Here is a 13,084-nt window from a genome sequence, read left to right on the forward strand (position 1 = left end):
TAGCCTGTATTTTGACCAAGAGAGTACAAAATTTCCTTTCCTCCACACTCTCACAACATTATTACCTTCTGAGTTTTTTAAAGGGCAGGTTTTTACTATGTGCAGTTCCCCAGACTGGCCTTAGAATCAAATCCTCTTACTCCAACCCCCTAAATGCTTAGAATTACAAGCCTTTACCACCACACCTGGCTTCTTTGATTTTTTTTTGATAAGAGTTATAATAGTTATGAAGTAGTATCATAGTAATTTTGAGTTGCATTTCTCTAATGACTTCTGTTCAGAAAGCATTAAGCCAGCGTAGAAGGGGTATCAAACACAAATTTGTAAACCCACTGGTGATTTTCAGGGCTTTTTGGAAAGCAGGTCTATTCAGAACTTTTGTCCATTTTAAATCAAGTTTCTTGTTAATCTCATCTTTAATATCTCTATACAAAATGAATACTTAATTCAATATAGTAGAAAGGAAAAATTAAGCAACTCCTAACATTTTTCACTTTTCAATAAAATGATATTGCTTAAATCAATTTCTGTTTATGCTTGAGACTATACTACTCAATTTGGTTAGACCTTTTACAAAGCTTTATATACTTTATTTATTTTATGTTGATTGCTCTTTCCAAATCCTGCGTGTCTAATTTTGGTTTCTTTCAGTCTCATGTAGTTCAGATTTCAAACTGAAGAATGAATGGAAGGAAACAAACAAAAAAATAGTTACTCTCATCTGATGATGCCTCTACAAGAATGAGGAAAGAGTTCATCCTGCTAAGGATCTATGATAGAATTTCAAAAAGAGAATTCATTCTTCTAGGTTTTCCCTATCTTTGTGATGTACCTTAAATTATATAAAACAAAATATACTGCTCAGATACTCTTACGTTTCATCAGTTTTGTACATTTTCTTAAGGACTTCACATCTGTCTACAACATTCCTTCTTTATAATGTCCCTGATATTTTTACATTATCAAGACATAAGATAACCAGCTTGATTTACAGCATGAGAAGTTATCCTCCTGGCTTCCCTAGAAGCAGAGCATGGTCAATAGATAACATTACTTCTAGTTGCTCACCACATGTAATGGTTTCTGTAATACATTTTATTTAGTATTTAAAAAATTGTTGGTTAAACTCAAAGTTCATTCATAGAAGTTTGTGTTGAGTTTTTCACAAGTTTTATTTCTATTAATTCTTAAGATAACATTTGCTATAATGCTAACATTATTACCATTTAAGTGTTGGGAAAAATTGTAATTAAAGGCAGTAAGGGCATGGCCCAAATACACACAGTGAGGAAGAAAATGAGTAAAAGTTTCCAAAAATTTTTCAGCAATACAGAAAAGGTAGGTAAAAATCTCACCATTCTTTTACACTCTAAATTCAATATTCATGTTGCTCAAGAAATAATAGCATAGCAATTATTGCCCATGATGATTGTTTTCTGTCACAATTTGTCTTCAACACAGACTGTGTTGGTGACATTGCGTTATCACGCACAGAATTGAACTTATACATTGAGTTTCAAAGACAGCCAAATTTCTTCTGTCCTACAGTTCCATTTTTCTTTTTAAAAAATACCAAAACTTTTAAATATCATCACTTTCTGTCTTTTAGAATCCAAAAGAGAAATAAATTCACATTTAATTTAATAAATTCACCTTTACTTTTAAAGCAAAATGCTTTAAAAGTAGGAGATGATAAAAACAGGCCCCCATGAAGTAAATTTTCTTCTACTTTTAAAATTATTCTGAAAACCTTGTGCTGGTTGGTCACTCCTGTAATCTTGTTTACTTGAGATATCTACTCAGGAGGCTAAGATCTGTGGATAACAGTTGGAAGCCAATCAGGGCAAAAACATTTTTGAGATTATTTTTCAAAAAATTTAATGAACTAGGAAAGAGCCAGGAGTGGAAATGTAGCTCATATAGTAGTTCACCAATCTAGAGAGGAAAGGCCTACCAAGACCTTAAAGCCCTGAGTTCAAATTCTCAGCACTCCAACACACTTGTGTGCACACGTGCACACACACACATTTATTCAAAATACCTTCATGTCAGTGTTTTGCATTTATTTATTTGTTAATGAGATTATATGGATAAAATAAGGGAAATTAAGTCTTCAATCTCAGAACATTTTTATACATTTTTTTTTATTTTAAAAATACTGCACAGAGAAGTGACATTTACATGAGCAAGGTAATGAGTACATTTCCTAACAAGCATTGTTACCTCCTCCTTTATATTCCCCCACCATCCCTTCTCTCCCACCTCCGCAAGTACACTCCACTCCTCCTCTCTCCTTCCCCTGCATAAATTGTAAAATTCATTTTCAACATAGTGTCTTGTGCATCTCATTGTTACAATGGGTCAACGGGTATCCCTATTTAAGCATTTTGTTGTTTTCTTCTTCTCCCCAAATTAGAGAAACGTATATACAAGATGTAGGTGCACCAACTTCAAATACAGTGAAAAAAGGGGTTATAGCGTGGTTGAGGAACATATAAAGAAACAAAAAAAATCACATCGTACAGTATAAGTATGTTAGAAATAATAGCAAGATACAATCACTTGTGTACCTATCTTGGCATTCGTTTAGCTTAACATCATCTTATCTGGTCAAATGCACATAGTTCTTGACATTTTCTGATAATCCCGGACATATATTAGTTATTGAAAATAAGAGAAACCATGGGTCGTATGTTTCTTTGGACCTCGCTTACTTCACTTAATAAATTTTTTCCAAATCTTTCCATTTCCTAACAAATTGGGCAATGTCATTCTTTCTGATGGAGGCATAGAATGCAATTGTATATATTGACCACGTTTTCTTTTTTTTTTTAATTTAATTTAATTTTCTTTGAGAACATACTGTAGACAGGGGTTACAATTACATGGGCAGGACAATGCATACATTTCTTACCAAGCATTGCAGCCTCCTCCTTTGTTTACGTTCACCTCCCTTATCAGCCTCCCCCCTAACCCCCACCCAATCATACCCTCCCTTCCGCCCCCACACCGACATTGTAAAGCTTGTTTTGACATGACATTTTGTACTTCTCATTGTTGCAACAGGTCCACCTGAATCCTTAAACGACTTGTTTGCCCCCATCTCCTCCACATGTTATACTGACATCAAATATAGTGAAAGCGGGGGTTACACTGTGGGGGAGGGACATACAAAGCAACAAAGAAATAATCTTATAAATGCATTAGAAACACATGCATGAAAGAAACAAAAACCTTAAAATACATATTTGAGGGTTCGTTTTCCTAACATCACATTAGCTGACTTTTTCCGCTTGACTCATACCTATACTAGATATTGCAAATAAGGGAAACCATGAGACCTATGTTTCTTTGGGCCTGGCTTACTTCACTTAATATAATTTTTTCCAAGCCTTTCCATTTCCTAACAAATGGGGAAATGTCATTCTTTCTGATGGAGGCATAGAATTCCATTGTGTATATATACCACATTTTCTTGATCCATTCATCTACTGAGGGGCAACTGGGTTGGTTCCATATCTTAGCTATAGTAAATAATGCTCCAATAAACATAGTTGTGCTGGTAGCTTTAGTGTGGTCTTTTTTGTAAATATTAGGGTAAATGCCCAAAAGTGGGATTGCTGGGTCATAGGGGAGTTCTATGTGAAGTCTTTTGAGGAACCTCCATACTGCTTTCCAAAGTGGTTGAACAAGTTTACATTCCCACCAACAATGAAGTAAGGTTCCTTTCTGTCCACATCCCCTCCAGCATCTGTTGTTGTTAGAGTTCTTGATTTTTGCTGTTCTAACTGGAGTGAGGTGATATCTCAATGTTGTTTTGATTTGCATTTCTTTTATGGCTAGGGATGTTGAACATTTCTTCATGTGTATATTGGCCATCCTTCTTTCTTCTTCAGAGAAGTTTCTCTTTAAGTCTTTCGCCCACTTACTTATTGAGCAGTTGTTTCTTTGAAGATTTGTTGTTGGGTGGTTTAATTTTTTGAGTTCCAAGTATATTTTAGATATGAGACCCTTGTCCGTTGTATGGCTAGTAAAGATCATCTCCCAATCCGTGGGCTTTCTATTGATCTTCCTAGCTATGTCATTTGCCCTGCAGAAGCTCTGCAACCTTATGCATTCCCATTTGTCCAACCTTTCTTTGATTTGTTGTGTTTCCGGGTCTCTATTCAGAAAATTTCGGCCTGAGCCAAGGAGACATAGGGTTTGTCCTATTCCATCCTGTAATGTTTTCAGAGTGTCTGCTTTGACTTCAAGGTCTTTGATCCATTTGGAGTTGATTCTGGTGTAGGGTGATATATAAGGATCTAGCTTCAGTTTTCTACATGTAGTTAACCAGTTTTGCCAGCACCATTTACTGAAGAGGCTGTCTGTCTTCCATTCTATTGTTTTAGCTCCCTTATCGAAGATTAGATGGCTATAGGTCTGTAGGTTCATTTCTGGGTTTTCAATTCTATTCCATTGGTCCTGAGGTATGTTCTTATGCCAATACCAAGCTGTTTTGATTACTATGGCTTTATAGTAGAGTTTGAAATTTGGTATTGATATTCCTCCAGCAGTGTTCTTTCCATTGAGGAGCGTTTTTGCTATTCGGGGTCTTTTATTGTTCCATATGAATTTTTGGATTGCCTCTTCTATTTCCTTGAAGAATGAGAGTGGAATTTTGATAGGTATTGCGTTGAATTTGTAGATAGCCTTGGGAAGTATTGCCATTTTCACGATGTTAATCTTTCCAATCCAGGAGCATGGGAGGTTTTGCCATTTTTTAAGTTCTGTGTTGATTTCCTTTTTCAAGATTTTAAAGTTTTCATCATAGAGGTCCTTCACTTCTTTAGTTAAGTTAATTCCTAGGTATTTTATTTTTTGTGGGGCTATTACAAATGGAGTTGCTTTCCTAATTTCAGCCACACTTTCCTCATTGTCGGCATACAGAAAAGCCATTGATTTTTGGCGGTTAATTTTATAACCTGCTACTTTGCCAAAGTTTTGAATCAGCTTGAGTAATTTGGGAGGGAGTCTATGGGATTCTTTAAATACAAGATCATGTCATCTGCAAAGAGGGAGAGTTTTATTTCTTCTTTCCCTATTTGGATCCCCTTTATGTCTGCATCTTGTCTTATTGCTGTAGGTAGGCATTCTAATACTAGATTGAAGAGAAGTGGAGAGAGTGGGCATCCTTGTCTTGTTCCTGAGTTAAGAGGAAATGGCTTTAGTTTTTCACCATTGAGTATAATGCTGGCTGTAGGTTTGTCATATACAATCTTTATTGTATTAAGGAATGTTCCATGGATTCCTAATTTTTCCAAAACCTTCATCTTAAAGGGGTGTTGGATCTTGTCGAATGCTTTTTCTGCGTCTATTGAGATAACCATATGGTTCTTATACTTGCTCCTGTTGATGTGATGAATAATATTAATTGATTTGTGTATATTGAACCAGCTTTGTATCCCTGAAATGAATCCTGTTTGATCGTGGTGTGATTTTTTGGATGAATTGTTGAAGTCGGTTGGCCAAAATTTTGTTGAGAAGTTTTGCATCAATGTTTATCAAAGACATGGGTCTATAGTTCTCTTTCTTTGATGAGTCCCTTCCTGGTTTTGGGATGAGGGTTATGATGGCTTCATAGAATGTGTTTGGTAGTGAGCTTTCTCTTTCAATTTCATTGAAGAGTTGGAGGAGAATTGGTGTCAGCTCTGCTTTGAAGGTCTTGTAAAATTCCACTGTAAAACCATCTGGTCCTGGACTTTTCTTAGCTGGGAGGTCTCTTATGCTGTTTCTATTTCAATGCTTGATATGGGCCTGTTAAGATAGTTTAACTCATCTTGGTTTACTTTTGGCATGTCAATATTTGCTAGGAAGAGGTCCATTTGCTAAGGGTCTGTCAATTTTTTTCAGTTTTTCGAAGAACCAACTCTTTGTTTTGTTGATTCTTTCTATAGTTTTTTTTTGGATTCTAATTAATTTAATTGTGATTTAATTTTTATTATTTCTTTCTGTCTACTGGATTGGGGTTTATGTTGCTGCTCTTTTTCAAGGAGGTTTAGATGTGTCATTGAATTGTGAGTTTCAGATCTCTCCAATTTGTTGATGTAGGAGCTCAGAGCTATAAATTTCCCTCTGAGTACTGCCATTGCTGTGTCCCAGAGGAGCTGGTATTTTGTGTGTTCATTTTTGTTGAATAGCATGAACATTTGAATTTCCTTTCTAATCACTTCTACGACCCACTCATGATTCAGCAGTATGTTGTTCAGCCTCCATATGATACCGGACTTTCTTTGGTGGCTCTTGGTGTTGAGTTCTAATTTTATTCCCTTGTAGTCAGAGAGAATGCAAGGTATAACTTCAATGTTTCTGAATTTAGACAAGTTTGCTTTTTGGCCTAAAATGTGGTCTATTTTAGAAAACGTTCCATGTGCTGCTGAGAAAAACGTGTATTCTGATGCTGCTGGGTGAAATGTTCGGTAGATGTCTATTAAGTCTAGTTGATCTATGCAGCTGTTTAGATCTGCGGTTTCCCTGTTGAGTTTTTGCCGAGTTGATCTATCTAGTGGGGAGAGTGGTGTGTTAAAATCCAAAACAATTATTGTCTTTGGATCTATATGGGATTTGAGGGAAAGCAGTGTTTCTTTGATAAATTTGAGTGCTCCATTTTTTTATATCTTTTCCTTCTATTTGGTCAGCTTTGATGGCTTCAAGTTCTTTGTTGAAGCTCTGTTTTAGGTCTTGTATGAATTTCTTTACTTCCTTAATTTGGTTTTCAGTGTTTGTCCTCAAATCACTTAGTTGATTGGTTATGGTTTCTTTGGACTCCCATTCCTTCTGTTGGGTTCCATTCAGCATTCCCTTTGTGGTCTCCCTGACTTCCTTCAGCTCTTTGTTAATGGATTCCATGAATGCCTTTAGTGATCTTTGTGTGTTCTCTACCTGGTCTCTCAATTCCTGTATTACTCTTTGATTAGCCTCCTCCGGTTAGTGGGATTCCTGCAGATCTCTTTGAGTGTTCTCAGCCTGCTCACGCCATTCCTCCCTTTCTCTTTGAGTATTCTGAAGTTGTTCACGCAATTCCTGTATCAGTTTTTGAGTAGCTTCCTCACGCTTATGATATTCCTGTATAAACTTTTGGGATGCCTCCTCTCTCTCCCTATCACGCTCATACAGAGTCCTTTGTACGTTGTCAAACTTCTCATTTATCATGTTTGCCAGCAGTGTTTGTAGAGATATTTGGGAACTCTCCTCTTGATTATTCATTATCTGTTCTAACCCCTGATTACCAAGATTGGGAATTGAGATATCCAAATTTGCCATTTTTCTTGTGTTTTTCCGGCTTACTCTGCCCATTTTAGATGAAGATAGCACCAGTTTTGTGCTAGAACACTATCTTAAGGCAACCATCAACCAAAGTTTGCATTTGTATAGTCAATAGTCTACAGATACAATCTAGTTCAACAGATACATCTATTCGACATCAAACAACTATATGTTAAAGGACTTTGAACCACAAAGAAAAATTTGGAAAACCAGAAATTATTAGGGTTAGGGAGAGATGTGGGTAAAAAGTAGGAATAGATTGGTGTGGGGAGGCACAGGGAGAGTTAACTATGTCCTAATCACAATGCAGGAAATAGGTTGGGTAGGATGCAAGTAGAGAGAGAGAGAAAAAGAAGAAAGGGAAAGGGGAATGAAAAGAGACCAGAAAAAAAATAGAAACTTAAAAGTTAATGTTATTATAGAGATTAAAAGACCATCTATTTAGAGAGGAATGTGAATATATTGAGAGAAAGGGAGGGACAGAGAGGAGATGTGAAAAACTTAAAAAAATGCTTAAAATATTATATAGGTATAAAGAGGTAGTACTGCTATTAATGAATTTAAGTCTCAGAGGTTTTGAATTGAGTAATAAGTTTGTGGATTAAGTGTGTACACAACGGGGGATAAGGTCTTCTAGTTAACTACGGGTTTATCTGAGGATGTGCAGGAGAAGAGTTAAGTCACATAAAGAAGAACAAAAGAGAGGAAAAGGTGGAAAGGAAAGAAACGTGAGAAGAAAAGATCAGAAGTTCAGTAGAGCTAGACAAAAAACAAAAAGATAATTAAGAATGAACGAAAAAGAGAAAGAAGACAAGAAACGAAAGGAAAACACACATTCACGTATTTCTAAAATAAAAATTATAACAGGAGAAAAAAAAAGTTACTGGAAAACAATTATTTTTTCAGAAGAGGCAAAAATTAAAGATTAATAAAAGTTTTAGAAAAGGAAAAAAATTTTTTTATATATATAAGGTAACAAAAAACGAAAAAAAAAAACAAAACAAAAAAAAGAAAAAAAGAAAAGAAGAAGAAGAAAAAAAAAGTTCTTTGATATTTTTTGGGGGGAAGGGGTGGGAAGAATCCTGTATCTCTCTTTTGTCTGTAACCAGAGTCTTGTTGGAGTCTCTGGTCAGCTTGAGGTCCTGTGGCTTGATTGGTTTCTTAAGTCAGTTTGTTGGAACAGGCAGAAAAATGCTCTGCTTTACCCAAGATTTTGAGATCCCCCTCCTAGGTTAGTTTACTGGCAGGGTGATCTGCTTTGAGAATCACAAAAGAGGGGGATGCAGTGATGAGGCTAGGTTCTGGGTAGAGTTGAGGCCTTTCAACAGACAGTAGCTTTTCCCTGGGGCTATTTTGTGAAAAAACTCACAGCACCCAGCCTGGAGCCATTCTCATGGTTTCTGTTTTTCAATTGATTGTGGTGGCTGCTAGAGGGAGGGGCAGCCTCTGGTTCTGGTTACCCGGTGAGGAGAGCCACTCCAATGGCTGGCGCCTGAGCTGGGTGACTTTTCCCTGGATGGAACTGAGTCTGTGAGGTCACTTCGCCGTTAAGTTCTTGTGACCTGCTAAATGACTCGTTTTATTCCAAGGCCTGAGCTGGAGCTAGTCGCTCCTCTGAGTTTTGTCGGTATCCAAGATGGAGATCACCGTTGCTGGGGGGGGAGGGGTGGCCTTCCCTCCTCTGCTCCCTGAGAAGGAGTGAGGATGTTGGGCTTCTACTCACGCCGAGTCTTGGATCCTGGGTCATCTCTTGTCTGCAAAGTGCAGGATGAAGATGTCTGCTCCTTGTCGGTTCTTGCTGGTGTTGAGTAGAATCCGCTGGCCCGCTGCGTCTGTCTCCTTCATCCCGGACTGTGTCTCAGATATGACCCCGCGGCGGTGGTCGCCGCCGCGACCCTGCCGCTGCAGTGGCAGCTGCTGGCAAGCACTCAGATGTGTCTGCTTGGCTTCTCCTCTCTTGACTATCTCTCTCCTGTGATGGCACACTTGGTGTGATTCTCTGGCTTGGGACTGTTCACTGGAACTCTGAAACTGCTTTCTATGCAAGAGCTTGTTCAGATTCCAGCTTCTCCTCAGCCATCTTCCCGGAAATCCTCTACCACGTTTTCTTGATCCATTCATCTACTGACGGGCATCTGGATTGGTTGCATATCTTAGCTATGGTAAATAATGTTGCAATAAACATAGTTGTGCTGGTAGTTTAATATGGTCTTATTTGTGATCCTTTGGGTAAATGAACAAAAGTGGGATTGCTGGGTCATAGGGGAGCTTTATGTGGAGTCATTTGAGGAAACTCCATACTGCTTTCCAAAGTTGTTGAAGAAGTTTACACTCCCACCAAGAATGCAGTAGGGTTCCCTTGTGGCCCCATCCCCTCCAGCATTTGTTGTTGTAAAAATATGGATTGCTTCACGAATTTGCAAGTCATCCATGTGCAGGGACCATGCTAATCCTCTCTGTATCATTCCGATGTTAGTGTATGGGCTGCCGGATTAAGCACAGAACATTTTTTATATAGAAGGTGTAATTGATTTTCTTAGTCAATTCCACAAAAAAGTAAGTTCAAAAGAATTGTCATGAAATTTTAGAATCATGCAGTTCTTACATAAGCACACATTTTTGATGTTGGCATAATTTGTGGAGGGGAAGGGGAAAATGTTTAAATAGGGATACAAGTAGACCCATTGCAACAATGAAAGGAACTTTACAACTTTGGCATCTCTACTACTGCCATACCTGCAGATTGTAACTTGATTGCTTCTTTTGAGGTAAGTATCACTATACCTGGGTCTGCTTGGACTGTGGTCCTCCTAACACAAGCAAAACACATAGCACCCATCAAACTCTAACAGAGTTTCTGAAACTTCTTCTTCTTTTTTTTTTTTTTTTGGTTTGGGCTTGCCTGGAACTGCGATTCTCTAATCTCTGTTTTCTAAGTAGATAATATTACAGGTTTGAGCCACTTTATCCAGTAAAAGTATACAATTTCAAGATATCTTGATATTGCCTATATTTGTGCTTAACATATATAGCTAACCTTAATTTTCTCCCTCTTTTGTTTAGTACTCTGAGTTGAAAACATTGACTTTCTTAATATACATGGCTTTGTTTTGGGTGGAATCCCATCACAATCCAAAAAATCTCCCAAAAGTTTATGTCGAATCATGGAAAAGAAGGCTTCAGGTTGGAAAAAAAAAACAAAAACAAAAAAAACCAATGATCCTTAACTTATAATTGCAGTATACTTATAGTGTTAGTCAATACTTTCTGAAGTATGAGAAGAGAAGGAAGACAGAAATGTGAAAGATGTCAGGTCTCTGGAATTTCTGTAGTTGTCACTTCATGTTATATTCTTCCTTAAAACTTGCTTTATTAAAACCCTCTGGGTGGATATTAGTTGGACTGTTCGGTAACCTTACCCAAGAAATGAAGCTGAGGGCTGGGAAGGTGGCTCAGTGGTAGAGTGCTTGCCTTGCATGCATGAGACTTGGGTTCGATTCCTCAGCACCACATAAGCTAAAAGAAAAAAACCGGAAGTGGCACTGTGGCTCAAGTGGTAGAGCGCTAGCCTTGAGCTGAAGAGCTGAGGGACAACGCCCAGGCCCAGAGTTCAGGCCCCAAGACCGGACCCAAAAAAAAAAAAAAAAGAAATGAAGCTGATTTTAGAAGGCTGATGATTTGGTAAATAAAGGAATAATGAGAATGAGCACTGATATTGTCACAGAATGAGCCGACAAGGTTCATTGCTGAACAGCAAAACAAAACAGTTTCAAGTCCGATGATGCACATTCGAACATATATAGATAGATACATATATGTATACATATACAAACATACATGAAAATGTATATATCCAGTAGAATATAGAGAGAAAGTTGGTGTGACAATTATTAAACTATATCAAACTGGTTGCAGGAAAGGTCCAGTAAAATATCAATAGTTTAGCATAGATTTTGCATAGATTTGTAAAGGATGAAAATTCTTTCCTCATTTTATACTTTACAAATATCTTTAGTACGTTTAAGTTTTTTTATATTGTAGTTGGAGCACCTATATAATGCTGAGAATGGAATTACATAAAGTATGCAACATGAATAGGCCAGCCAGTATAGGAAAGTTCATGAGATTCTTATTTCCAATTAACCACCAGGAGAAATGGAGTTCCAGTTCAGATTTTATGTAGAGCACTGGCCTTGAACACAAAAGCACCAGTCAGGCTGTGAGTTTAAGCCCTAGGATCTACAGAAACAAAAACACAAAATATAACTTTGAGTTAGATATTTTATAATGAAACTTTTTTATGTACTCTACATTGTTAGAAAGACTAGATTTCTGTGTTAGCTTTATAACCTATCATAATAAGTGATATTGTCCATTTATTAAGCAGAAAGGCTTACTCAGATTTATAAGTTTGAAGGTTTCAGTGTAAGTGTATGTTCAGTTGGTTTTATTGCTTTGGTGGCCTGTGACAAGACAATGTCAAGGTGAGGAGTATATCAAAAAGAAATGTTTTTGACCTAGAATGATTAAAAGAGAAAAGAAGAAAGCAGATGAGTGTGCATGTTCTCAGAGGTTTCACTCTGAAGAACTTAATCTCCATAAGAACTATTCAGGTATTCTCCACAGTATGGGAGGAAATGGAAAGTCATTTTTCTTTAACACATAGGTCTTTCTGGGGCATTCTGAATTCAAATGGCAACATCCTCACCAATGATAATGAATTGTCCAGGGGTGGAATAGATATTGCTATAAATTCCAATCAGATCTCAGCAGACTAAATATTTTATGGAATCCCTATTAAAATATTTTCTTGCAGACTGACTGGGTCTTCATACTACATATTTGTATATCTGTGTGTATGTGTGGGTTTGAATAAACTAATACAGCAATGTAGCAAATTAAAGTATTAGTAAGGCCTTTCTCTTCTCATATCATGAAAGCCTGCCACAATTCTCAATCAAATCCCATTCAAGATTCAAACATTAATGCTCTCTCAAAAGTTCTGTATGCAAACCCAGGTACATTCACTTCATTTAAGTCGGCAATGATATATGAAAATTTTAAGTCTACCATGGAAAAAAATTATATTAAGCAAAGTTAGCCAGGCCCAAAAAAACTTAGGTCCCATGGTTTCCCTTAATTGCAATAACTAGTATATGTCTGAGTCATGCAGAAAACGTCAGATAAGTTGATGTTAGGAAAATGAACCCTAATATATGTATTCAAATGTTTTTTTTTTTTCTTTCAGGTGATTGTTTCTAACACATTTATAAGATTATTTCTTTGTTGCTTTGTATGTTCCTCCCCCATGGTATAACCTCTGCTTTCACTGTATTTGAGGTTGGTATAATTTGAGAAGGGGAAAGGAAAAAAGAAATGTTTAAATTGGGGTACAGGTGGATCCATTCCAACAATGAGATGTACAAGTCGTTATATGGAAAAACGAACTTTACAACTTTGGTGGGGGCAGGGAGGAGGATTGGATGGAGGGGCAGGGGAGGGAGAATGGGAAGGGATGGGAAGGGGAAACAAAGGAGGAGGCTAGAATGCTTGATAAGAAATGTACTCATTATCTTGCCCATGTAATTATAACCCCTCTGTACATTATTTTCACAATATAAAAAGAAAAAAAGAAAAATTTAAGTCTTCCAATTACGTTGTCACCAAGGAAACATGTACAATATTTCCTTAAAAAATATCTAGATTGTAGAACACTTTAGCCAGAAAATTGAAGGAGTATACATTATAGGATTTAATTTAAATATTTAGTCACTGAAAT

At 37.0% G+C, this 13,084-nt stretch overlaps 1 non-coding gene across 1 annotated transcript; it reads right to left on the reverse strand.

The window, feature by feature from the left end:
* Positions 1-9,698: 9,698 nt before the first annotated feature.
* On the reverse strand, positions 9,699-9,805 carry LOC122098735. The gene has a single exon (XR_006145800.1). It is a non-coding gene; the product is annotated as a U6 spliceosomal RNA (small nuclear RNA).
* Between the last annotated feature and the right edge of the window lie 3,279 nt (positions 9,806-13,084).

This window comes from Dipodomys spectabilis, unplaced genomic scaffold (genome assembly GCF_019054845.1).
Source record: "Dipodomys spectabilis isolate Male_0828 unplaced genomic scaffold, ASM1905484v1 ptg000488l, whole genome shotgun sequence".
Lineage (NCBI taxonomy): Eukaryota > Metazoa > Chordata > Mammalia > Rodentia > Heteromyidae > Dipodomys > Dipodomys spectabilis.